Below are 27507 nucleotides of genomic sequence, written 5' to 3' on the forward strand. Positions count from 1 at the left end.
TATTTTTAGAGCACTAGCTTGAGCAAAGCTAGCACAAGACTGTCTACCCGGGCTGGGAGACTCACTCCCAGCTGTAATGTAGACATAACCTTGTCATGGTGGCACGAAGAGCAAGCTACAAATCTCATAAGATTGGAGTTTTCCTGGTTTGGCTCTGGCTGGATATGCTACAAGAACAGCCACAATAGCATTATGTCAGATCCCAAGTGAAAGCAAGAAGTACAGACACACCCAAAATAATTTTTAAAAATTTGAGTTATAAATAATTTTCATATCCCCTCCCAGTCTCCCTTGAAAGCCACATCTTCAGTTTTGTTTGAGTACAGGGCAAAGGTTCAGGTCAGTTATTATTTTATCCAAACCAATAATTTGCCCATCCATAATACAGGGATGACAGAGGGTTGGTGTTGGGGTGTTTTTGGACTATAAAAAATAGCTGAAGACATATGAGGCTTCTTCCTATTCCCACCTCTAAGAAACAACGTGTTTGGATTATATTTCTCTTCATCATTTCTTTAATACAAGATTGAGACATGCACACATTCCCACAATAGTCTCTGAAATACAATTTGATGTTGAAGTCTGCACAATATTAATCTTTTGGGTCAATAATGGGCAAAATTATCTTTTAAGTTACATCCAAGATGACCTACTAAGTTCAATTAAATTGTATGGGTGTATCCGAGAAAAGAAATTGTCCCATTATATTTTACTGACTTGTCTTTCAATTTGTTCCTCAAATATCTTATCACGTAGAGGACAGATATTCTTAGGTTCAAGTAATTCCCTCTCCCCTCGCATTCTGCAACTTTAGGAATATTATCATGGCAGTTTGGCACAGGGGAGAGTAATGAAAAGTAAGTCAGCAAAGGAAGAAAATTAAAAGAACTGGGGTGGTATGGGTTGTCACAAAGGTTTCATTGACACTCATTTGGAAGGGTTAGGTTACCCATGAGTGGATAAATCATAAATGACTTATGCAGGTCAACCCAAAACTTTACTTCTGTGGTTTTTCTAACACTTCCAAAGTATACTGGAAATGTTCACTACAACAATGAGGACTATTTTTGCTCAGTATGGGTACAAATTAATACTGAACGTATGGGAATGTATATTAAGTGAGGTGGTGGGCAAACGTAAACCCCTTAAATTTTGATTTCTTGGCTATTTTAAACTTTAATTTTAATTCTGAGGTATGGAATAAGAGCCTGTACAACTGCATTTTACAGAATACTTTTTAAGATACAGGAGGGCAAATAAAATCTTTACAGTTTCAGATCCTTGTATACAGTATGTCTCTCTATAACCACAGCCTTTCATATGGCCTCCCAAGGTGATTTACAAAGAAAGCAGTCACTCAATAAGTGGAAGCCATTAGGAAAACAAAATTAAAGTCATGCTTTAAACACAGACATTGAATCAGCAAGACAACCCTCCACAGGGGCAAACTGCAGATCTGAGGGGCCCAGCAGTTGAAGGTAGGCTATCCAAAGGAATTCATTTTGAAGGTTGGTGTTGACAGCACCCCAACAGAGCTGGAGCTTAGAGAACAAGCAAGCATATAATTTAATATTAAATCAAGAACATACATTAGGATTAAATAAAGACAATGTTAGTCAAGGTAAGACAGAGCCTGAAAACACCAACAAAGTAAAATGAAAAGATTCCAGTTGAAAACAAGATCAAAAGTAACAATGTAAGTTCAAATATGGCATCGCAGAGAAGCAACAGGTCTCCACTTAGTGAGATCAGTTATGCTGTGGCTTCTATTATTAATGTATTAAGTATTGACAGTGTGCTCAATGCTGCACAAAACACAGAGGCAAATTATTCATCTCTTCAATTTTAGAGGGAAGTGGGCACAGGCAATCTCTTCCTCACAAGTACACCTTTGCAGAAAGCCACCATAATTTAGCTGCAGGAGCTCCAGAGTTCCAGGCAGTATTATCTGCAGAGCTAGCAGAGGCCTTTAAAAGGACAGGAGATAAAGGCAGAGTCATCATCACAACCACATATGCACCAGATATCACCTACCAATAAGCTCTGGCAGAGCATAGTTATAGTGAGAGCTTTTCCTCATTGCTGTTTCCACTGCAAAGACTGTATGGCTGTGAGCCATAATCTTCTCTCCCCAGGATAGCTCTGCCTTCTATGGACTGCATTGTAATTTAGCCCAGAGGGATGTGTGGTGCCTGACTCTTGGAACTTTCCATAAATCAATGGACAGAGATAATAAAACAATGTAAAAGAAAATCGGTGTTTGTCTGATAGCATGATCAGAGGAGGGTCTACCTGAATGATGTAGCAATTAAAGCTGCAATTTTTAAAAGTGGGGCAAGCTGGCAAGGAAACAGTGTTTTTCAATGACAGGGGCCATAGTATTGTATTGGTTCTTCAACTGATAGTGCTGACCTGTTGTGCTCTCTCCACCATCACATCAACTGCCAGCCAAAAGTTTAGAAAGACAAGGTGGGTGAGGTGATAGCTTTTATTGGACCAACTTCTGCCGGTAAAAGAGACAAGCTTTCAAGCTTCTTGTCCTGAAGAAGAGCTCTGTGTAGTTCGAAAGCTTGTCTCTCTTACCACCAGAAGTTGGTCCAATAAAAGATATTACCTCACCCATCTTGTCTCTCTAATATCCTGGGACCAACACACTTAAAACCACTGCATTAGAGATTTTCCTCTCTAATGTAGTCTTTATAAATCATCCAAGCCTTTGTCACTTTCAAGCAGGATTACTTCCATGCTCATTATTTAGTGCTAAACTTCGAGACTGTCCTGAAGCTGTAACTAGGCTTTAACTACTAGCTGTAGCTAGGTCAGAAGGTGGCTGTTTGCCTGTTGGGTGCTGTAGGTTGTCCTGAGTACACATAACACTAGCTACCCATTTTCTCCCATGTGCACTTCAAAGGGTGCTGATTATAAATCATTAAATCTTCTTACATAATGCCTTGTCAGCATATTTAAAAGTGCCTAGGATATTCCTGCTGTCACTTCACTATGAACGTCCACTTCTGAATTGTATGCTTTTATATTTTTACTCAAAGACCCAGATACTAAGGTAATCAGACCTTGAGAATTCTCATAGAAAAAAACAGTGATAGACAAGAGATGATGTTGGAGGTTGTCATCCAGCACATCTTTGTCAGTCTCTCATGTTACCTTCACTTCCATGAAGGATTTTATGATGTAAACATAAAGTTGTCTTCTCTTTTGGGGATATATTTTGCATTTTTTATTTGTTGGCATCAGCTAATAGTAATTTTACTTTCAATATCTGTTATATCTATTCTCAAGTCTTGCTTTCACACTGTTTAGTGCACCTACAAATAATTCACAGAGAGCCAAAAACTATATAATCTTTGTTTTAAAAATGAGCTTTGGCTATGAATAAAGTTTGTAATATGAACCTCTTTGCTAACCTTTCTGAACATAAGCAAAATACACATGTGATCCATAATAGATAAATCTTATGAAAGGTTTTCAATAGATTCTCTTATGAAAAGATGCATTGATAATATATATTATACTTTAACTCCAAATCCCCAGCTCCCTCCATTTTCTTTGGCTCTTCTACATGACCTAAATAGAGGTGATAACGGTACTATAAATTTACAGCAAATCTTTGCCAATGCTTCTTACAGATCTTGATTTCTCATTCCGTTTTTCTTTTCTCCTTAAATTGTTGCAGGCGAGGATACATGCTGCTGTTAAGCTTGCAGCTGAGAATCTTTTTTACTTTTTTAAATCAACAATGTTAACTTTATTAAATTTGCACTTGAGATACTAAAAATAATCACTCTACCAATGTTCAGAAATTAAAATAGAAGACAGGAAGTGGAGGGTAAATCTCAGCTAAGGAAGGGGGTGGGGGGAACACTATAGGCATCAAACAGTGTTCACATCTGTATTTGTGATTCCTAACTCAAAGTTGGAGGGAATGAAGTCAGTATTTTGCATGCCACAGGAATGTAATTTCTCTACCATAAACTGGGCCTCTGATAATATCAGTTAATCTATACCAATTGTTTCTACTGTGTTACTAGAAAATGGACACTGGGGCTTACATAGCTAGTTCAAGAATACCAAAAGTGTCAAACATAGTTGCCAAATGGTGCTGAATTTCAATGGGAGCTCTGTCAAGTTGGTCAAGGATTTCCAAGCTGAGCTTTAATAGAGAGCTGTTGTAAGACTTAGGGTCTTTTCTAGGGAGCTGTGACCCTGGAAGCCTCTCAGTACCAACTGGCAGAGGGCACCCCTTACTGTACCTTACATCAGCCCAGACACGTGCCTTGAGTGCCCCAACACCCTGTTGTCATGGTATTTATTTAAAAGATGTCTTTTAATATATCATATGAAAGCTAACAACATGCTGGTGATTACTAGCACCATGAAATGTATTTTAAAATGCTGCGTGTGAAATTATGGCACTCTCCAATATTATGTTTTGGAGACTGTAAACAGACTAAGGACTATCCTTCCAGACTAAGGGGTGAGACAGCCATTTCCCATGCAAATAGAGCAGGAAGAAGCCAGGGACATTTGCAGCAGAATTTGTAGGAGAAACATCTGCATTTGAAATCTCCAGGGGCACAAGGAGTAACATAGCGTTGGCTCAGTAGGGGACACTGGGACTGATTCCTAACAGGTCTTCATGGCTCTGACCACTAGGACAATGAACTTTGGAGGATATAAGAAGCTACAAAGAGACTTGGGGTGATCCATCACCTGGGAGAACAAAAAAAGCCAGCACTTTGTATCTCTGAAAGAGTGATCCTCCTGCTAAAACTAGTTGGAGAATGCTGACAACTTGGTGGGAGTATGAAAGGGAGCTAGACAAAGCTATATCTTGCTAGAATTAAATTTTAGACAATTGATTGTTATTTTTGATTATGTGTCTTTCACTCTTACTTGAAATCACTTAAATCTATGTTCTTTGTTAATAAACTTATTCTCAGTTTTACTAACAGCCATCTTAGTGTGGTGTATTAAAGTGGAGTGTATAACTCCAGTTAAGCTAACAATCTGTTGCATGTACTGGCCCTTTGGAGGAGGCAGCAAACTTAGGGTATGTCTACACTACGAGAGTAGTTCGATTTTACTTAAATCGAATATGTGGAATTGATATTACAAAGTCGAACGTGTGTGTCCACACTAAGGACAGTAATTCGACTTTGTGAGTCCACACTAACGGGGCAAGCGTTGACATTGGAAGCGGTGCACTGTGGGCAGCTATCCCACAGTTCTCGCAGTCCCCGCTGCCCATTGGAATTCTGGGTCGAGCCCCCAATGCCTTCTGGGGCAAAAAATGTGTCGAGGGTGGTTTTGGGTAACTGTCGTCATCCAACCGTCACCACCGCCCTCCCTCCCTGAAAGCGCCGGCGGGAAATCAGTTCGCGCACTTTTCTGGTCAGTGACAGCCCGAACGCCACAGCACTGCGAGCATGGAGCCCGCTGCGACCATCGCTGCAGTTATGGCCGTTGTCAACACCTCGCAGCTTATCATCCACCTTTCCCAGAGGCAGATGCTGAGAAATCGGGCGAGGAGGCTACGGCAGCGCGGTGAGGACCTGAAGTCTGAGAGTGGCACAGACCTGTCACAAAGCACGGGACCCCGCGCCGAGGACATCATGGTGGCAATGGGTCATGTTGATGTTGTGGATTCTGGGCCCGGGAAACAAGCACGGACTGGTGGGACCGCATAGTGCTGCAGGTCTGGGATGAATCACAGTGGCTGCGAAACTTTCGCATGCGTAAGGGAACTTTCCTTGAACTTTGTGAGTTGCTGTCCCCTGCCCTGAAGCGCAAGGACACCCGGATGCGAGCAGCCCTGACTGTCCAGAAGCGAGTGGCCATAGCCCTCTGGAAGCTTGCAACGCCGGACAGCTACCGGTCAGTCGCGAACCACTGTGGCGTGGGCAAATCTACCGTGGGGGTTGTTGTGATGCAAGTAGGCAACGCAATCGTTGAGCTACTGCTCTCAAAGGTAGTGACCCTGGGAAACGTGGAGGTCATCATAGATGGCTTCGCCGCGATGGGATTCCCAAACTGCGGTGGGGCTATAGATGGAACTCACATCCCTATCCTGGGACCGGACCACCAGGCCAGCCAGTACATTAACCGAAAGGGCTACTTTTCAATGGTGCTGCAAGCACTGGTGGACCATAGGGGACGTTTTACAAACATCGTCGGATGGCCGGGCAAGGTTCATGACACTCGTGTTTTCAGGAACTCAGGTCTGTTTAGACGGCTGCAGGAAGGTATTTACTTCCCGGACTACAAAATAACTCTTGGGGATGTGGAGATGCCTATAGTCATCCTCGGAGACCCAGCCTACCCGCTAATGCCCTGGCTCATGAAGCCCTATACAGGCACACTGGACACTGAAAAAGAACTCTTCAACTACCGGCTGAGCAAGTGCAGAATGGTGGTGGAGTGTGCTTTTGGACGTCTCAAGGGGAGATGGAGAACCTTACTGACTCGCTCTGATCTCAGCGAAACCGATATCCCCATTGTTATTGCAGCTTGCTGTGTGCTCCACAATCTCTGTGAGAGCAAGGGGGAGACCTTTATGGCGGGGTGGGAGGTTGAGGCAAATAGCCTGGCTGCTGATTATGCCCAGCCAGACAGCCGGGCGATTAGAAGAGCCCAGCGGGACGCGCTGTGCATCCGGGAGGCTTTGAAAGCTAGGTTCCTGAGTGAGCAGGGTAACCTGTGACTTTTAAGTTTGTTTACAGAGAAGCTGAACCTGCCCCCGTTTCTTTACCCAGTAAATGTTCACTATCCTCTCCAGTTACATACCCCGTTCACCCCGTTCCCCCCCTTCCAACACACGTTTAAAAATAAAATCACTTGAAATTTGTTAATGAACACCGTTTTCTTTATTACTGTTTTCGCGGGAAAGTGTTGAACCTGGGACGCAGACTGTGGTGGGGAGCGGGTGTAGTGTAGTGATGCAAAGGACGCTTCTAAACTCCAGGAATGACAGGCTCCGCACTGGTGGACTGGTTGTTTCAACGGAGCCTGCCACCCCTCCTGTTCGGGTCTCTGTGTGTGGGGGCTATGTGACTTTGTGGCAGGGGGAGGATGGTTACAGATCCCCTGCTGTGTGGCTCTGTGATCCAGGATAACGACCGCTGCATAAGATCTCTAACCGCCCTCCCCCGCCACAAAGTCACATAGCCAACTCCCCCCTCCTCCCCCCCAGAACATGAAAACCACCTCCCAGACTGACCAGGGCAACTAGTGAATGCAATGTGTGTGTGCCCTGCTGCTGAACCTGCCCCCGCGTCTGTACCCTGGTAAAGGTGACTGTCCTGTCCAATTACCAACCCCCTTCCCCCCCTTCAAACAGACTCTCCTCTAAAAGAACATGATGGAAACAGTAATTAACAGAAACGTATTTTTTATTAGCAACTACACATGAAACTGGGGGATGAAACTGGGACGGGGGCTTGGGTGAGGCGGGAAGGAAAGGACTTATCAAATTTTGGGGAATGAGAGCCTTCTGGTACTTGAGCAGTCTGCAGGGGTGGAGTGAGAGTTTTCACGGACTCTGCCGCCCCTCCTTCTTGGGACTTTGGGTGAGGGGGGTATGGGACTTTGTGGCGGGGGAGGGCGGTTAGAGATAGACTGCAGCGGGGCTCTGTCCTCCTGCCTCCGGTCCTGCAGAACATCCACAAGGCGCCGGAGCGTGTCCGTTTGCTCCCTCATTAGTCCAAGCAGCGTTTGAGTTGCCTGCTGGTCTTCCTGCCGCCACCTCTCCTCCCGTTCCATGTGTGATCGGTGCATTTGGGACAAGTTCTCCCTCCACTGGGTCTGCTGGGCTGCCTGGGCTCGGGAGCAGCCCATAAGTTCCGAGAACATGTCCTCCCGTGTCCTCTTCTTCCTATGCCTAATCTGCGCTAGCCTCTGGGACTGTGATGCCAGGGTATTTCGGGAGACAGTCGCAGCTGTGGGATGGGAAAAAGGGAGTGAATTCCTCAGAAAGATAAATTTTTGGTTGAACAAAGAACATAGTCTTTCTCTGTGAACAAGACCATGCACAGCACCTATCACATGCGCACTCAGGACAAGGTCGAATTTTCGGCCTTCGCATTCAGTGCCTCGGGTCTTGCAGTGCAGATCAGACAAGCGGGACAGGACAGCGGAATTTGGGTAACAGGCTGACATGGTAAGCCGTAGACTTGTGGCTGCTTAAAACTTTAATAATAGCACTGGCCTCCTTTCACGTTCAAAGCAATGCCAGTCCCTGCTGCCAGCAATCCGGCAAGCATGAACTCTGCCCCTGTCCCACCCCCTCGCGGCTGTCCCAGGGAAAGATCCCTTATGCTGCTTCTCTCCCGCCTCCACCGCATGGCTCTAAACCGCCGGTTACAGTTCTGTAAAGGAACAGGCAAGCAGTCCCAATACTAACATTCCCCTACCTAATTCAAAGCAGGTCACCATGAGCGACATCACTCTGATGAGGATTTCAGAGACGGAGAAAGAACGGATGCTTCGGGAAAGCCTGCAAAGACCAGGGCCGTATGCCGCCATGCTCTGCAAGGCTATGATCCCCAAGTACTTGCTTGTCTCCTGGCGCGGAAACGTCTCCTACTTCGGAGGACCCAATAAGGCCGCTCTCCCCAGGAACCTGATGCAAAGGCTTTCCAACTACCTCCAGGAGAGCTTCGTGGAGATGTCCCAGGAGGATTTGTGCTCTATCCCCGGACATATAGACCGGATTTTACTGTAGCTGCACTGGCAGGAACTAAACAGTAGAGCGCCTAGGGCAAAACAATCATGCTAAACCGGACATTGTTAGATTTTTTTTCAGTAGTTGCACTGCCAAGGACTGAAACGTGAAGCGCCTAGGGCAAAGTAATCATGAAAAAGCCATTGTTAATATTGTTAATATTCCTGTTCTGTTAAAAATAAATGTTTACATGTTTAAAACACTTACTGACTGATCCTTCCCCTGATTCTGTGTCTGGGCTAACTCCTGGGGACGGTTGGTAGGGGATCTCTGTAAGGGTGATGAAGAGATCCTGGCTGTCGGGGAAATCAGCGTTGTAAGCGCTGTTGACTGCCTCGTCCTCCTCATCTCCTTCCTCATCTTCCCCGTCCGCTAACATCTCCGAGGAACCGGCCGTCGACAATATCCCATCCTCAGAGTCCACGGTCAGTGGTGGGGTAGTGGTGGCGGCCGCACCTAGGATGGAATGCAGTGCCTCGTAGAAACGGGATGTCTGGGGCTGGGATCCGGAGCGTTCGTTTGCCTCTGGTCTTCTGGTAGCCTTGTCTCAACTCCTTGATTTTCACGCGGCACTGCATTGCATCCCGGCTGTATCCTCTCTCTGCCATGGCTTTAGAGATCTTCTCGTAGATCTTTGCATTCCGTCTTTTCGATCGCAGCTCGGAAAGCACGGACTCATCGCCCCACACAGCGATCAGATCCAAGACTTCCCGATCAGTCCATGCTGGGGCCCTCTTTCTATTCTGAGATTGCATGGCCATCTCTGCTGGAGAGCTCTGCATCGTTGCCAGTGCTGCTGAGCTTGCCACGATGTCCAAACAAGAAATGCGATTCAAACTGCCCAGACAGGAAAAGGAATTTAAATTTTCCCGGGGCTTTTCCTGTGTGGCTGGTCAGAGCATCCGAGCTCGGACTGCTGTCCAGAGCGTCAACAGAGTGGTGCACTGTGGGATAGCTCCCGGAGCTATTACCGTCGATTTCCATCCACACCTAGCCTAATTCGACATGGCCATGTCGAATTTAGCGCTATTCCCCTCGTTGGGGAGGAGTACAGAAGTCGAATTTAAGAGACCTCTATGTCGAACTAAATAGCTTCGTGGTATGGACGGGTGCAGAGTTAATTCGATGTAACGGTGCTAAATTCGACATAAACTCCTAGTGTAGACCAGGCCTTAGTGTCACCTCTATAAGCGTCCAGTAGGAGGGACTGGACACTACAGGGAGATGGTTTGGGGGAGACTCAGGATTGGAAGGGTTGTTGGGGTCACCCTGAAAGGAGTTGCTGGACTGCTGGAAGCTCAGGGCGAGACCTTTATGCTGAGGGTGTACTGCTGGCGTCATGGTCTGAGACAAAGCTGAATAGCCTAAAGGCACACAAGGCTACAGGGCATGCAGAGACAGAACCCTTCACTGGTTTGGGTGAATCCCCAACACGTCACAGGAGCACTGGCATGAGATGCAGATGGCACCTTGAGAACTAAGGGCCCTTTCTTGTTGCACTGGAGGTAGAAATAGGTACCGATATCCAAAATCTCTCTCTCGCTCTCTCTCTCTCTGTTGTGCACATTATTTTTGTTCTGGTTACTCCATGCATGTGCTCAATCAAATGATATAGTGTGCGAACGGTATCTCAGCTTTCTTGTGTCTGAGTTACCAACCCTTCACAAGGGCCAACTTTTGAGAAAGTCTTTTGATCACAGTATGTGTACGGGTAGTACCTCACTATAACCTTGATCTTGCAAGGTGCTGAGCACTCTGGCCTTGAACCAGAAAAGCACTTAAACACATACTTAACTTTAAACTAGAGTAGTCTCATTGACTTCAGTAGAACGACTCACATGCTTAAAGCTACAGTAAGTGTTTTGTTGGATCAGAAAGGTCAGAACCTTACAGGATCAAGCTGTTTTAGGTAAGATTTTGCACAGGAATAAAAATTAATCACACAAAAAGGACTTTAGTGTGAGATTTTCAAAAGCAACTGACTTAGGAAAACAAGTCCTGTGAAAAAAATCAAATGACATTTGTGCGCCTAAGTCCCGTAGGCATTTTTGAAATTCCCACCCTTCATTTATATCTATGACAGCATTAAGCTATTTAGCTCTTTAGCTCTTAGCTCCTTTAACCTCTAATGATAATAAAACATGAGTGCAGTTTTTACTGTAATTTGATAGATTTTAAATATATTTCCTGCAAATGGAAGTTCCTGGTCCAATAGTATGGCCATAGGGGAAACAATGAACCTTTGATTCTTGCGATTCCTTTCTTATGCCAATTCCCAAAACCTGCATATTACAGTATATGTAGAAATGTATTAGTAGGGTGAAGAACGTGGTTTTATTTTCACAGATAGTTGTCAAGTAACAGGCATGAAAAATACATGGAAACATGATACTTGAGCTCACCAGTGGGCAGATCTCTTAAATCATCAATAATAGCTATTTCCAGCAGAAATATAATCAGGCACTTTTCCCCATACATGACATAAGCATTGACCTCGCATCTCATGTACCACTTCAACCTGAGCTGAATAAACATCTCCACTAGTAGGAAAAGCATAAGAGATTTAAGAAGTGAAGTTTTGGAAACCGATTGAAATGGTCAAGGTGAAAATCAGTGGGGGGATAAAAGGTCGTTTAACAGCAAGAAGCTGTGGGGTGCTGAGCACCTCCTCCGAGATGCCAGCCATAGGGTGACCAGACAGCAAGTGTGAAAAATCAGGACAGGGGGTGGGAGTGTCCCTATAAAATCAGGACATCTGGTCACCCTAGCCAGCCACGCTCCACTTGAAAAGAACAGTTCTTTGCAGGATCAGGTCATAAATCTGAAGTGAAAATTAGAGACTGACCACAGCCACAGAGTGCAAATCTGAATCCAAACTTTTCTAGAGTTCAGCACACAGTAACCATGGGTATCATCAACACAGGCAATACTCAAGCTTCTGTGTGCCAGTTAACAGACCAAGGGAAATGAGGATATTAATTCCAAAGGATTTTCCAAAAGCACCTAGAAGGATTTAGGAGCACAAACCATATTGATTTTCAGTAGAATTTCTGCTCCTAAATCTACCCTTATTTAGTTTCTTTAGTGTCACAAATGAGGTGGGAAGAGGGAGATGGGATAAAAAGGATACCACACTGAAGTGGAAGTCCCAGTAGAAATTCTAAGGCTCAAAGTACAGCATGTCTCAATGCCAGTTCTGCTATTGTCTTGTGTGCACCCTGCATTCCTCTCCATTCCAGCTATTTGCATCCCTGTGTCTAGTCTAATTTGCACAGTCCACATTAACTTACCAAAGATCTTTTTAGGAGACAGTTATTTTATGTTGCCCATTAATCATGTCTCAAGCATTGTTGCTGCTCTGGCTTATTAATAAAAACAGTCAACTTTAATTAAAACATCCAAATAACATTCTCTTCTTAAAAACCTTAACTTCCTATTTTGAGAACAAAAAAATGAAAGACTTTTGCACCATAGGCCTGAGACATTCAGTTCAACAACAAGCACTGATTTAACACATTTAGAGAAGGGCCTTCTATAGAGGAAGCAAACTGAAATACAAAGCTAAATAAAATGTTTTTGAAAATGTGAATGAGGGCACTGAGGATGCCAAAATGTGCACAAACAATTACCACCTGTGGTTCAGTCTGGACAGAACTGGAGGGTAGGTCCGAGGAACTCCCTAAGAAAACTGAGAAGAGTCCTTCTGTGAGTTTTGAAAAATGGCACATGCTGTTCTTTTGGGGTCAGCTTAAATCAAGACCATTTAATTTCTCATGTTTCTAGCTAACCTCCTGCAGGGTCCTTGGGCTCAGTATGTGATTCAACGATTGAATTATTGAAGTCTGTCTACATATATCTATACATACATGCACACACACGGCACACAGATGCCTTAAATGTATCAATCAATCAATAATACAGAAATCTGAGAACTGAGAAAATATGATAAACAAAATTTTTGTTCCTCTGCCATAAACAGATTTCAGAGAGAAAACATTTGTGCCAAATGCTAATGCTGCTTAGAGTCTATGGCTTATGGAAGTTTATAATATAAAACACATTTTTCAGGATTTCAGTTCAATTTTTTTCCCCAAGGTAATATTAGTACTTTCATAAATAGGACTGATAAGATGTTGTATAATGCCATTTCCAAGTTAAACCTACTTCTTTCTCACACAGTGCAATAATAATGATGTCATTTAGCCTACTTGGATAAAAGCAAATCATACTGTTACTATAATATAGCATAATGGCAAATGTAAACTCCAGAATCTCTTGTGCTATATTTTCCCTTAAGTGTCGTGTTGTTGGGATTTTGTTGTTTGAGTTTTTTTGGCACAGTAGACATTCCATGAAAACAAATTTGAAGAGTTTGCTGAGCACAGGCTGACAGTGGCAGTTATACCACTGGAAAACTTGAGGATTTCCCCAGTTAGAAAAATTAAAAATGAAAATGAAAAACACCAAATTTACCTTCCTCTTTGTTCTATTCACCTATTCAGAACTGTTAAACTCACAGGTCTTCCCATGTCCAGTTAGAGGATACCTTATCAGCGTTGTTTAGTTATTATTTCTATTGCAGTACTGCCTTGGGGCCCCAGTCCCATCATGCTAGGCATGGTACAAACACTTAACAAAAACACAATCCCATCCCTAAGGAGATGGCTATCTTCATATAAGATAAAAACCAACTGGTTGATGCAATAGACAGGGACAGTATTTGTTTCCAAGCTTTGGCTGAAAACATGTGATTTTGTTATAAAAAGAAAAAAAGCAAAATTTTCAAATGCTGTGCTTAGCAAAATGTGGTAATATCTTTCTTAGGATATGAACCAATATAACACAGTAGAAACTGTTATTTGTATTACAGTAGTGCTCAGAAGCTCCAGTCAGGATCAGGACACCCAGGGCCGGCTCTGGCTTTTTGGCCTCCCCAAGCAAAAAAAAAACGGGGGCGGCCAGAACGGCAAAGCAACAACAACAACAAAAACCTGCGGCACGGCCGGAGCGTGGGTGCAGGGGGACTGGCTGAAGGGCGAGGGGAAGGGAGCGGGCGGGAGAGAGAGAGAAGGGGGCGGCCACGGCTACAGCAGGGGAGCTACCACGCGGCCCCTCCCGCTGCGCCGCCTCCTGCCGCCTGCCGCGAGGGCTCCGCTCCGGTCGGCGGGGAGGGAAGGAAGAGGACTGCCCTGCAGGGCGCTCTGGTTCTCTGCGCCGCTGCCCCCTACAGGGCGGCCGGAGCGGAACAAGAACAAAAAAACCCCAAAAAAAACAAAAAACAAAAAAAAAGCGGCCGGGCCGCCCTAGGATTGGGCAGAATGCCGCCTCCAACAATCTGCCACCCCAAGCAACAGCTTGCGCATCTGGTGCCTAGAGCCGGCCCTGAGGACACCATTGTATTAGGCACTGTACAACCATTACAGTAAAAGACAATCTATGTCCCATAGATCTTACTGTCCAAATAGCAGCAAATATTGCAATTATACCATTTACAACTGAAATCCTCTCTACCAACGCCCATCCTCCAAGGAGAAAAAGAAGTGCGGAAGAAAGACATATTTCAAAACTCAGTTTGCTTTCTTTAAAAATTACAAAAAAATAAAAAGGGATTACTATCTGGAAGTGTTAGAAAGTGTATGAAAGACATGAAATGCCAACTATTTGCTGAAGGTAGCTATCTCGGATGCAAAGTCATACTTTGTTATTATTAAAGTCTAATTTTCCTGGACAGTCAACCAGCACTAGTGGTGTTAAAACACCATGCATCAGGTAGTTTTGGTTAAGCAGAAAAAAATGAAGTGGCAGTTTTAAGCAGATGTTTAAGGTAGGGTGACAAGTAAAATGTTTCCCTGCTAAATCTGTGCCATAAAGATTCTTCTCAAGAAATAAGTCAGAGACATTTTCTAAACTTTACTGGCAAAGCAAAGTTAGTTAAAATAAACACTGAGAACAATTACTCGCTTAATACAAAACCAGTCTAACTAGATGAAATATAATCCCTAAGGGGTAAGATTACAGTTTTAAGTAACCCCCTAATAAACGCTTCACATTTTTATGGCAACTAAATTATTGGCAGTCTGCTCCAGTACAAAGCTCTCCATGGCATCAGCAGCATTGCTTTGCTTATAACAGCAGCACGATCACGTTAGTGTTGCATTGTTCTGATTCTGTGTAGCATTACATAACAGCCCGAACACAAGTCTGATTTGATTAGTGCTGTGTGCTTTTAGTGGCTCGGTCTTTCTTTAATTTAATGGCACTGAATGGAAATGGTGGCAAGTTGTCCATTAAAAGGTGAACTGCACACATCTTTCATTACAATTACTAAGTCCACAGTCCTGCAAAAGATATATCTCTAATATCCTTGGGACCGACATGGCTATAACTACACTGTATGCTGCAAAGATATGCACATGCTTAATATTAGCCATTGTGAGTGGTCACACGGAGTTCAGTGTGACTATTCGCAGTGCATGTAAAGAGGAACAAAAATATTTCATAAGATTCTTACAAGGATATCCATGGATCCCCTTATCTTTAATTTTTAACATAATTTATATAGCATAAAAAGGGACAAAAATGAATACAATTCCAAGTTGCTCATACATTGCATCAGTGGTCAAATGTCAAGCATTTTTGTAGTTACATTAAAAATCATTGATTCAATAAACCGGGATCCACCCCTTCTTCCATTAGCATCAATGGCAAAATTTACAATGACATCAACAGCAGCAGGCTAGGGCCACCAGCATGTTGACTTACAGGTGCCTGTGGCTCAATAAAATCAAGCCTATGGTATGAGATGCAGTGTTCTAGCTGAAGCACCTGCATTGTGCCACAGGCAGAATACCTTCAGTCGTGTGGGAATGGCTGAAGCGCCATCCATTCAGTGGGTGCAGCATTAACTCCTCATTTCCTTCCTTCTCCTTTTGGAGAGGCTCATGCAATTGTGGGCATTAGCTTTGTGCAGCCCTTGCACTTTGGCAGAGGCAACGCATGGGGAGGTCATGTGGGGTAATGCCCCCCTCCCCAGATTTGCTGCTTGGCTTGTAGTTACATGGACTGAGCATGTTCAGTAACATCTGTCTGCGGAAGCGCTGCCCTCACTCTGTCCCCCTGCTATCAGCAGGTACGGGTCACTTCTGCACTTTAGGGCACACTAGTGTAATTTTGTTCTGCTCTTGGGTCAGGGCCTCCTTGCACTCCCTATGGAGAGGCTTGGCTCAATCTGGCCCTTGCCAGTTATGCACATTGCAGTAATTTAAACGATTTTCCACAAAAATCTGCTCGGACTTGCACCTGCTTCTGATCGATCTTGTCTATTGCCAAGAAACCAGCCTTCACACCTGAAAACAAGACGACTTGCCAAGGCTAATAACAGTAGTAAAACACTCCCATCATACCAACTCCCCACCTGCCCAAAACTGCAGTTGTCTTTTATTCATCTCTCATTTTATAAAGAGCTCACAAGGCTCACATCTGCTGCATCCTTAATTCAATAAAACTCAACCCATGTGGTGCTAATTCAATCATGTCTTGTATTTTGTAAGTTAATTGCTCATATGCTGCCACTTTACCGTGTCTAAAAATCAGTCTGTTTGCTATGGCTGTCTTTCCATTTCCTAAAGAGTAGTATGGTGGATAGTTATTCCACTTACATCAGATGGCTAATAATTAATTCGGTTTTGCGGGTGTCCAAAATAATTTATGGTTAAATTCAAAGTGTGGATTTTTTAATCACCATCACCATCTGCTTTGGTGATTTTTGTATAAAGTTTAAATTTTATTCCACTTATCTGAAGGAAACTGAACATTTAATCCTGTTTCTCAGCCCCCTTTTGACAACAATTTATGCTATTAGTCCTAGCAGAAGAGAATATATATTTTACTCCCAGTGTGGCACACTTTATCCTTTGAAATTCAAAATGACTACCAGATTTGGTGGACCCATTTGAAGATACTGAGTCAGACTATGCATTAGCTGTTGGACCCTTTTGTTTGTACTTCTGCCAAACAGCACTTCCTAAATATACATAAATCTGGCACATACTTAATACACCAGTTATTTCTTTTGTTGCCCACTGAGCTTGAGTATGGGTTTATTATCGGCCAGCAAATCAGTAACAGCATTAGCACATTACAGCAGCCACACATATAGCATCAAAGAACCAGGGCTGGTGCAAATCACCATATCTCCACTGAATGCAATGAAGCGAGGTCAGTTTACATGAGCTAAGGATCTGGCCCACTCAGTGGAAAAATAAAGCTCCTAAAGGCTCATTCTTATTAAATTTAGGGCTAGTCTACACTAGAAGTGCTACAGCACTGCTGTAGCGGGTCTGGTGAAGATGCTCTATGCCAACAAGAGAGGGTTCTCCCATCAGCATAATAAAACCACCTCCGCAAAAGGCCGTAGCTATAAGAGGCTGTCCACACCCACGCTTAGGTCGGCGTAACTTGCGTTGCTCGGGAGGGTGGCTTATCCACACCTCTGAGCGACATAAGTTATACCGACATAACCTGTAGTGTAGACAAGCCCTTAGTCATTAAATAACAAGATCTCTACAGTAAAAAAACCTATAGAATTAATGTAACTAATAAAGAGACAGGCCTAGCACTGCTAGACCTACTGCTGCTCCTGATTTACAGAGCTAATGAGAAGGAAATGCTGAGACTAAAGGCTCTTCTGCTAATTGGGTATTTGTTCATGACAGAGACACTAGGGACGAACACCGCATGATCTGTGCTTCTGAGGGCAACTGATAAATCAGATATAATCAGCATGGACACCTGATCTTCATTTATTGCCAAAAAGAATTCACTCAGCAGCGAGTGTATTTAATAGTCATGACAGAGAGGCTCAAAAGCTCCAGTTCTGTGAAGGGAACCACGGGGCCAGGCTCCGTATAGGCTCAGGACTCCACCTATGTAATATAGATGGGTCAGGAATTAAGAGCACTGATTGAAACAGAAGCTCCAAAAATCTCCTCACATAACAGAGCTACAGTCATCATTAAGAATTCAGCATTTGCCAACCAGTACTGGACAATATCTCCTATTCTACCTACAGGAGAAAAATAACAATATTTCAGATGCCTCTGTGCCTAATGGTTGGCTAATGGTGACTCTTCAAGTGGCGATTAGTATCACTCTACATGCAGGTACCACTTGGCTCCCAGCATTGGGAAAATAGAAGGGCACTGGGGGAGTGCTGGGCTGGGGCTGCCTTCAGCCCTACAGGGGGCATCTCTGGGCTCTTTTCTGTACACCTGGACAGCTCTACTGAGGGAAGGCTGCCTTCATTTATTAAATGGGAGTAGCAAGAGGGTTCATCTCCCCACATGCCCCCCTTTCCCAAGGCCTCTTGAGGAAGCATTCCTTTCCCAGGTATAGTGACCCTGTGGAACCTCTGTTCAAGCAGTGCACCGCCTCACCTGCTCAAGCACAGACTAGGCTTGTAAGAGCGATAATTGAACCCTTTCATGCAGAGCTCTGAAAGTGGAACCGCGTAGTATCCAGGGCCGGCTCCAGCATTTCTGCCGCCCCAAGCAAAAAAATAAATCGCGATCGGCGGCAGCAGTTCAGTGGCAGGTCCTTCACTCCTAGAGGAAGTGAGGGACCTGCCGCCCCCAAATTGCCGCAGGTGCCGCCCCTCTCCCTTGGCCGCCCCAGGCACCTGCTTGTTAAGCTGGTGCCTGGAGCCGGCCCTGGTAGTATCAGTCCAATGCGTAATTTTACAGATGAGGCATGAAGGTGGGAGCAGATAGTTGCAGCTGTTGAACAGTGGAAGGCTAGATTAAATTGAATGGGAGATTTAACATGGAGATGGAGTAGTGGGTTTTTTACCCATGAAAGCTTATGCCCAAATACATCTGTTAGTCTTTAAGGTGCCACCAGACTCCTCGTTGTTTTCATGGAGATGGAGGACGCTTGGGGCCCAGGAAATTGCATGTTATTTCAAGCACCAGGAACAGTGTGAAAGAGGCACGAAGCCAGAAGTTAGACAAACAAAAGTCACTTTAAGGAGGGAAGATGTTCTTAGTCTTCCTCTTCTTCAGCATTCTATCTCTGTATGCTTTCACTACCAAACAAAATCTTTGAACCAGATTTTCAAACTGGTTTTTAACACTGCATGCACAAATTGTGCACATACAAATCAAAGAGCACAGTTACTAACAGTGAGGTAGTTAGGCAAGCATACCTCTCAAGTGTACTTCATTTCAGCGCCAAAGGCCTCTATATTACACACAAATGTGGTGTCCCTTCACTTTTATTGTTGAAAATTATTTACAGAAATAATAAAGAATCATATAACTGAGGTTATAGAACAGGGGTCGGCAACCTATGGCACGCGTGCCAAAGATGGCACGCAAGCCGATTTTTAATGGCACGCTGCGGCCGCCGCTGGCCCCGCTCAGCCCGCTGCCGAACCCCAGCAGCGGGCTGAGCGGAGCCAACGGCCGGGACCCCAGCAGGCAGCAGCGTGCCATTAAAAATCCTGCCCGGCCCAGCCTGCTCTTCTCCGCCCCCCGCCTACCGCTCTCTCTGGCGGGGGCTGGGGACAGAAGCAAGCTTGGTCCTGCTGGCTGCTGCTGTGGGGCAGGCTCCACCGGCAGCCAAGCTTCCCCCTCCCCTGCCTCTGAAGAAGAGGAGTCCCAGCGCCCTCGCTGCTCAGACCGGGAAGGAGGCGGAGAAGAGGCAGGAGCGGGGTCTTGGGGAAGGGGGGTGGAATCAGGTCGTATCCCTCCAGCCCCCTGCCGTGAGCCGCTCATGGCAAGGGGCTGGGAGTACCCCCCCGATCCCAGCCCACCCCCCAGCCCTCTGCCCTGACCCCTGCACCCCCTCGCACCCCAGCCCCCTGCATCCCCACCACCACACCAGCCCTGACTTTGGCACCTCCCACACATACTCAGTCCCCCCATGCCCTGACTCCTGCACCCCCTCACACGCCCCCAGCCCTCTGCCCTGACTCCTGCACCCTCTACACATACCCAGCCCCCCCAGACCCCATGCCCTGACTCCTGCACCCCCCTCACACGCTCCCAGCCCTCTGCCCTGACTCCTGCACCCCCCTCACACGCTCCCAGCCCTCTGCCGTGACTCCTGCACCCTCCTCACACACACTCTGTCCTGACTCCTGCACTCCCCACACATACCCAGACCCCCCCACATCTCCTGTCCTGACTCCTGCACTCCCCACACATACCTAGCCCACCACACACCATGCCCTGACTCTTGCACCCCCCACATCCCCATCCCCCACCCTGAGCACCAAACGGGAGCTCCTGCACCCCCCCCCCCACACACACACCTGCACCCCTCGCACCAAATGGGAGCTGCCCAGATAAGCGCTCCACACCCAAACCTCCTGCCCCAACCCTGAGCCCCCTCCTCATTCTAGCTCCTGGCCAGATCCTGCACCCCAACTCCCAGCCTGCTCCTTCACCCCCAGCCCTGTGCTCAGTGCACTCCCACCCTCAGCTCAGTGCAGAGAGAAAGGAAGAGAATGGGCCTGAACCAGGGAGAAGGTAGGTACCCACTCTATGTGGGCAGGGCCGGGACCCCAGACCAGCAGCGGGCTGAGTGGGGCCGGCAGCTGGGACCCTGGCTGGCAGGAGCCAGTGGACGGAACCCCAGACCGGCAGCAGGCTGAGCCGCTCAGCCCGCCGCCAGTCTGGGGTCCCGGCCGCCGGCCCCGCTCAGCCCACCGCCGGTCTGGGGTCCCGGCCCCCGGCCCCGTTCAGCCCGCCGCCGGTCTGGGGTCCCGGCCCCCGGCCCCGCTCAGCCCGCCGCCGGTCTGGGGTCCCAGCCCCCGGCCCCGCTCAGCCCGCCGCCGGTCTGGGGTCCCAGCCCCCGGCCCCGCTCAGCCCGCCGCCGGTCTGGGGTCCCGGCCCCCGGCCCCGCTCAGCCCGCCGCCGGTCTGGGGTTCTGGCCGCCAGCCAGGGTCCCGGCCACCAGCCCCGCTCAGCCAGGGTCCCGGCTGCTGGCCCCGCTCAGCCCACTGCCGGCCTAGGTGAACGGAACCCCAGGCCGGCAGAGGGCTGAGCAGGCTTGTGGTGTAAGATCAGCATTTTAATTTAATTTTAAATTAAGCTTCTTAAACATTTTGAAAACCTTGTTTACTTTACATACAACAGTAGTTTAGTTATATAATATATAGACTTATAGTATATGGAGATATACCTATCTCATAGAACTGGAAGGGACCCTGAAATGTCATCGAGTCCAGCCCCCTGCCTTCATTAGCAGGACCAAGTACTGATTTTGCCCCAGATCCCTAAGTGGCCCCCTCAAGGATTGAACTCACAACCCTGGGTTTAGCAGGCCAATGCTCAAACCACTGAGCTGAGACCTTCTAAAAAACGTTAAAATGTATTACTGGCACGCAAAACCTGAAATTAAAGTGAATAAATGAAGACTCGGCACACCACTTCCGAAAGGTTGCCGACCCGTTATAGAAGTTTATTTGCTCTAAAATAATGAATCCTACTGCATTTTAAGTTTCTTGTATAACAGATATTTTGGTTCTCCTTACTTTATTTTGGGTTTTGACACTCATTGCACATTAAGGTGTTCGAAAGGTTGAGACATGTACAGTTAGGAGCACAATTATCCAAATGATGGAAACTGTTAAATCTTCCTGCCAAACGTTAGCATTCAGTCTGAAATGTAGGTCTTGAGAGTCCAACTAAATAACCAACCAAGGAAATTCAACGTCATGTCTGCAATTCCCAGCCTATCCTCACTCTATTATACATAGGGCATCACATCATAAATTTATACAAAATCACTCACTACTCCAAGAGACTTGAAACAACAGGGTGAGATAGTACAGCCTTATCTCGGAGTTATCTTGCTTTTGTCATTTTCGATTAGATCATTAATGTTAATTTTAAAATACTATTTTTAATATTATAACAAAGTTGGTCTCCTTTTAATGGAAAGTGAACACAAACTTTGTTCATGGTATTTATATTTTATTTCTGTGGCCATGATTGATTTACTTACTTTAATATATTGGCTTTAAATTTCTTGGAATGTTGATCAAGTTTTTAATCTAATTTGAAATGTATCCTTGCAGTGTTTTTATCCAAATCAGATTTTAGATAACATTTGCTCTTGCATTTGTCTTGACAATATGCACGTTTATATTTTAAACAAACGACAGCACTGTGAGATGTCTTAGATGTTATAAGCTAATTTTAAAAAAGTTTTGCAAACAAAAGTTTTACTTTTAACATGGGACAGAATTGCTATGTTCTGGGAAGAGATACTTGCTTGCCTCTCTAGACAAATGCTAAGTATATCCCCCCGTCCATCCTAGAAAATAAAACTTTGCTTTTATATATGATGCAGCACATACTTAAACACTGACATTTTCAAATGAAACTGAACAACATGATGTTAAAATCTCTCTTCAATACAACTTCATGGAGTGGCGTATGTGTGTGTGCGTGCATGCACAAGCGCACACATGCACACTTGAATGACAGTTCCCTATCGCAATGAATAAGATTATGGCAAAAGATTCAAGCAGCAGCAAAAGAAAAAGTGATGAGAGAGATTTGGGGTACCTAGATGCAGAGTACTAGGAGATGGTTCTGGAAACACAGTTCCACAGAAACAATAAGGCAAGAAATAAATAGGTCCCTCTGAGCAAGGATGTGCCCTAAAATTTTGAGAAAGATTCCCACAATGCATCTGGACTCATGCCAGTGTAAGCCATACTAAGGTGGGGGATAAGGGGGAATTTTTAATCCCTTCTAGTTGTTAGTCCACATAAGATGATAAATGTATTCGATAGCTACCAGCTAGAGGAGATACCCTGTAAACTCAATCCATAAGAATAGCTTGCTTTTAATTATGTAGGTCTCAGGCCTACTCCTCACTCAGCCTAAGCTGGGTAAAAGTAAATGTACAATTGTAAAACTTGGGTGCCAGTACTATAATGACCCTGCTTGGGCTAACAGTAGGGTTTAAATGCCGGACAGACAGCATTAAAGGCATGAGCATCCACTACTTATTAAGGGCTTGTCTACACTACAAAATTAGGTCGACTTAAATTAGGTTGACCTACAGCCACCACAGTAATTGAATCGGCTGTTGGTGTCCACACTACCCTCCTTCTGCCAGTCGTTTGCATCCTCACCAGGAACACCTGCACCAACTGACGTGGGACATTGTGAGGCACTGACAGCCAGAGTGTGGGACACTGACAGCCACCCAGACCTCACAGCTGCAGCGCCTAGCTCCAGGGCTGATGGCAGAAGCCAGAGACCAAATGTGAAATAATAGCAGCTGTGAACCTGACAAGAATGTCAATTTCACTGCTGATAGGCTCCCTGCTATGAAACTGAGCCCAGCACTAGGCTCACAGCTAGAGCTCTCAGCCCTGGGGAGGGGGAGAGCTCCCACTGTGAGCCCCAAAACAGGCTGACAGCTTGGGCAATCCTAATTCAGACCTTTTATAATTTGGCCAGATTTGGGCCGTTTTTTAATGGGGATGGCAAAAGGCACAATCCTGACACAAAGCCCACCGTCTCCCAGATTTCAAGTCCCTATTTTGACTGAAATTTTTCAAAACATTCAGCCTGAGACGGATACCCAGCATGGAAAATTTAAGTCCAAATAGTTAAAATTTGACAAAATTATAAGCAACGGAAAACAGAGTCTTATGGGAAGCGTCAAGCATTTTTGATGATATGTGGAGCTACCAGCCCTGCCTGTAAAACTATACAAACTGATGTAACCTGACCTGCTCATCTCTACTTGAAAAAAGTTTTTGTTTTTTTTAATGTCTTTGATTCTTAACTCGCACCTATTTAAAGACCTTCCACTTTTAAGGTATGGGAAGCTGAACCTGGTTTTGGCCAAAAACAATTTACAATTCATATGTAACTTTAGCTGTTGAGCATCTTGGATTGATCAAACTAAACCAGTGGGTAAAAGAATATTTTTGACAAATCCCAGCTGTTTTAATATAGCACTACCTCTTAGGCTAACTGGATCACGATGGGGAATGAATCAAAGGTAAATGTTTTAAAATTAGAGCTAAGTGCGTTTAAATTTAGCTGACTTGGAAGTGGTGGGGATGATGGCTGTGTGTCAGAATGGGTGTGGTGGGGTCACAAGAATTTCTCTGTCTCCTTATTTCCAAATAATTGGGGTCTCATCCTTTTTTTATCCTACAGAAAAGCTCACAAAACTTTCTGTGTGATTCAGTTCAGCTTCTGTCTGACCCTAATCTCTCTATCTCTCTGTTTAACAAAGAATTATTTTCACTTCAATTAATGTAATTTTTAAGTCAATAGATAATTAGAATATTAATAATCTCATAACAAATATTGATGGGAAGACAATAAATACAATAACCATAAGTATTAAAAGGACAAGGCCAATGTGTTGTTGGCATGATAGAGAGAATTTCATTTTCTTAGACTGGCGATCTTCGGATAGGATTTCTATCTAATAGAGTATGGGGTGGAATAGTCAACTGATAGAAATTAGGTTAATCAGTATTTTAGCTTCTCCTTTTTGCAGCACACTCATGCAAATATTGTAACGTCTTTGACTGATGTAACTTTTTTTTTTTTTTTTTTTGCTATTCTCCCATGTATGATTTTGGCTAAGTGTTAATATGATGGTGACTTAGAAAAAGTTTCAGAATTCTTTTTTAATATTTCATAAAACCATCTGGTGCTTAATCTTCTCTGATCTTTCACTCAAAACCACTCTCAATGTGAGAAAAATATGTTTCTACAAAATAAGTTAGTTGTCAACGCAGAGCAAAACAATATTCTTGAACTTGGTTGCTGCTGGTATAACTAATGCTAAATTGTGTCTTTGTCCCCCTCTAGTGATAGATAAACAAAAGCAAATAGGAGCATACTACAGTTGCCATCTAAAAAAGTTACTTTGGCTTGTTCTACACGACAGAGTTAAGTCGACATAAGGCAGCTTATGTTGACCTAACTATGTAAGTGTCTACACTACAATGGTGCACCCCGTCAATGTAAGTCGCCCACTACATTGACCTAATAATTCTACCTCTGTGAGAGGCTTAGCCCTTAGGTCAATGTACTTAGGGTGACACAGTGTGCAATTTTTTTTTGAGTGTACAGGGAGTCATCGGACGCCACTTACAATGCTTTTCAATTGACTGCCCGTTTCGCCCTTACGATGCATGATTTGCATAAAATTAGCTTGAAATCACTATCCTGGTATGGAACTGGAAGAGGTCACTTCTGATTGGCTTTGAGGCAGCAGGGTAGCTTGTTGCTGGGTAGGGTTGTAGCTTGTTTTTGATTGGCTCCCAGCCCCGGGCTCAGCCAATCAGAAAGCTTGAACAGTGATTGGCTGAGGCTCAGCATGTGTGCCATTCTCCCTGGCTTTCTGAGCTTCCATTGCCAGCATTCTGAGCAGCATGTGTAAGTTTATATGTATGCTGTTTACAAAATGCAGTGTACAGTAAATGCATTGATGTTGCAACATTAGTCATCTATAATTCATTTATTAAAAAAGGTGGGTTATTGTGGTGAAAATAGTGCATCAAGCCTTGGTTCAGGAACCAATCTCCCCTTCATACCATTGATTCCTATGGGAAAAGCAGTTTCGACTTACAACGTTTCAATTTACAATGCAATTCTGAGGAATGAATTGTGTCATAAGGATGAGGACTCCCTGTACTTAAAAGTGCAATGCTTAGCATGTCCTATCAGCCATGAAGTTGTGGGCACTAATTACAGGGATTATAAAACAGTTTAGGGCAATGATAACTGGGGGGAGGGTGGGTTGATACATCCAAGAGAATTTTGTTAGTAGCAAAGATAATCCCATTTCTTTTCTTTATGTAGCAGTCTAATAACTATGATTGTATCTGTCAGGTTTTAAAATTGTTACAGTCAGGTGTTCAGCACTGAACTTTTACTGGCCAGATAATATATGGATTTATAAAAGCTATGCCAGACTTACATTGTGCTATTAGGTTTGTATGTTGCAGTTTGGAGGCACTTGCAGTTATAATATGATTTACTTCGTTAACTGCTCCTCTCTAAGGGGCAGATTCTGAGTGCTTATTAATGTATGTGTGCCTGATCCTGTCCGTGGGAGCCTTCCCATTGACATCAGTGAGCACAGGATTAAGCCCTTGGTGCTCAATCAAGCGCCCACTGACTTCAGTGGATGTTTGACTATATTTCCTTAGTAATAAGCAGGGCCGGCTCCAGGCACCAGACGAGAAAGCACGTGCCTGGGGCGGCACATTGTAAGGGGCGGCATTCCGGCCAATCTTGGGGCAGCACATTCTTTTTTTTTAATTTTTTTTTTTTGCTTTGGCAGCCCGGTCCGCAGCTCCGGAGCCCCTGGCCAGCTCCTCACACTCTGCCAGTCCCAGCCCAGCCCTGCAGGGGCACGGACCCCGGCCCGAGGGGACAGGAACTAGCGATCCCCGACGCTCACCGTGCCGCCGGGCTCCCCAGGATGCGCCACTCCCTGCCGCCTGCACGGGCCTCCGCCTCCCGCGCCGCTCTGAGCCCAGCCCAGTCGAGCTGCCTTTAAAGGAGCAGCTGAGCCAGCACCTCCTGCAGCCCCCGGGGGCTCCGCCTGCCCGGTCAGGAGAGGCACACCAAGGCCAGAGGGGGGAGCCCCTCTCACCCGTCTGCGAGGCACCGCCCTTCGCCCCCCTGCGAGCCGCCTTGACCGCCCTCCACGCACTCCCTGCAGCTGCCGTTTTGGTTTTTTTTTGCTTCGGCAGTCTGGACGCCCTTTTTTTTTTGCTTGGTGCGGCAAAAACGCTAGAGCCGGCCCTGGTAATAAGGCCCTTGCATGTGAGGGTACATGGTAGACTTATACTGATATGACAAATTATAAATAACACTCACGTCATAACTATATAAATACACAATAAGCGATGTGGTACAAAGGTTTTATCAGCATTAGCTTGGGATGGCTGTATAAATCATGAGCGGCAAAGTTACGAGTCAGATCAATTGAAACAAGTACCAGTAGTAGCTCTGAGTTCACAGCATGTCATCATCTATTCTTGGGATGCTGCAAATTTAACTGGAACAATATTAAGAAATGGTTTAAAGTCTTAATAAAAATGTTATTGAGGGATTTAAAAAGCTAAGTGCTTTAGCTAAATATAAATCCAACTGTAAAAACCTTTAAGAGGAAAATAAATTAATACATTTTAAAAAAATCTTGTAATTAAGCTTTTTAGAAATGCCTGGTCACCACTTAAGTGCTTTACCCCCAAAATCTTGAGTGGTTATTATTATTATAATTCATCCTAGTAGCCTCTCTCTACACCTATTCCAGTTTGAATTCATCTTTCTTGAACATGAGTGAACAGAATTGTACAGAGTATTCCAGATGAGGTCTTACAAGTACCTTGTATGCTGGCATTAATACAATACCCATCTCTACTGGAAATACCTCTCCTGATACATCCTAGGATCATATTTGTCTTTTTTACATTGGTGGCTCATAGTCATCCTGTGACCTTCAAGGTCTTTCTCATCTTCCGTCATTAATAATTGATGAGCACCCCGTTTATAGTAGAAATTCTTGTCATTAGTTCATAAGTGTGTATTCTCACATTGTGTACTATTAAATTACATCCCACTTCTATTACTCCATTTCTCTAGGTCAGTGGTTCTCAACCAGGGAGCAGGTTTCAGGGGGTCTGCCAAGCAGAACCAGTCTTAGACTCACTGGGGCCCAGGGCAGAAAGCCTAAACCCTACTGTGCAGGGCTGAAGCCCAGGGCCT

This window comes from Emys orbicularis, chromosome 2, assembly GCF_028017835.1.
Source record: "Emys orbicularis isolate rEmyOrb1 chromosome 2, rEmyOrb1.hap1, whole genome shotgun sequence".
In the NCBI taxonomy this organism is placed as follows: Eukaryota; Metazoa; Chordata; order Testudines; family Emydidae; genus Emys; species Emys orbicularis.